We start from the raw sequence: 1,032 nt of genomic DNA, 5'->3' as shown, positions 1-1,032 counted from the left end.
GATATCCTTTAGGTCAAAGTTCACACCGGTGCTGAGAGAGAGAGAGAGAGAGAGAGAGAGAGAGAGAGAGAGAGAGAGAGAGAGAGAGAGAGAGGATATAAAACAGTGTCTTAAAGTGCTGGCGCTGCAGAGGAGAGGAAAGCATGTGTTACTGAGTAACAGATGGACACACCCCCCACAGGAAAGAGGGCAAAGCTCTGTCCAATCAGCTCACCATCCAACCTGTAAACAAACTATGAGACACTTCCACTTATTTCCAGCCTGCAGGCCTCCCTGTGTTACGTTATGTTATGTTGACATGTTGTTAAAGCACTGGGTCTTCTCCCTGTGTTACGTTATGTTATGTTGACATGTTGTTAAAGCAGTGGGTCTTCTCCCTGTGTTACGTTATGTTATGTTGACATGTTGTTAAAGCACTGGGTCTTCTCCCTGTGTTACGTTATGTTATGTTGACATGTTGTTAAAGCAGTGGGTCTTCTCCCTGTGTTACGTTATGTTATGTTGACATGTTGTTAAAGCACTGGGTCTTCTCCCTGTGTTACGTTATGTTATGTTGACATGTTGTTAAAGCAGTGGGTCTTCTCCCTGTGTTACGTTATGTTATGTTGACATGTTGTTAAAGCAGTGGGTCTTCTCCCTGTGTTACGTTATGTTATGTTGACATGTTGTTAAAGCACTGGGTCTTCTCCCTGTGTTACGTTATGTTATGTTGACGTGTTGTTAAAGCACTGGGTCTTCTCCCTGTGTTACGTTATGTTATGTTGACGTGTTGTTAAAGCACTGGGTCTTCTCCCTGTGTTACGTTATGTTATGTTGACATGTTGTTAAAGCACTGGGTCTTCTCCCTGTGTTACGTTATGTTATGTTGACGTGTTGTTAAAGCACTGGGTCTTCTCCCTGTGTTACGTTATGTTATGTTGACATGTTGTTAAAGCACTGGGTCTTCTCCCTGTGTTACGTTATGTTATGTTGACATGTTGTTAAAGCACTGGGTCTTCTCCCTGTGTTACGTTATGTTATGTTGACATGTTG

The sequence above is a fragment of the Gymnoscopelus braueri genome, assembly GCF_963280865.1.
Source record: "Gymnoscopelus braueri genome assembly, chromosome: 3".
Taxonomy (NCBI): domain Eukaryota; kingdom Metazoa; phylum Chordata; class Actinopteri; order Myctophiformes; family Myctophidae; genus Gymnoscopelus; species Gymnoscopelus braueri.
This window is presented reverse-complemented; position numbering follows the sequence as displayed.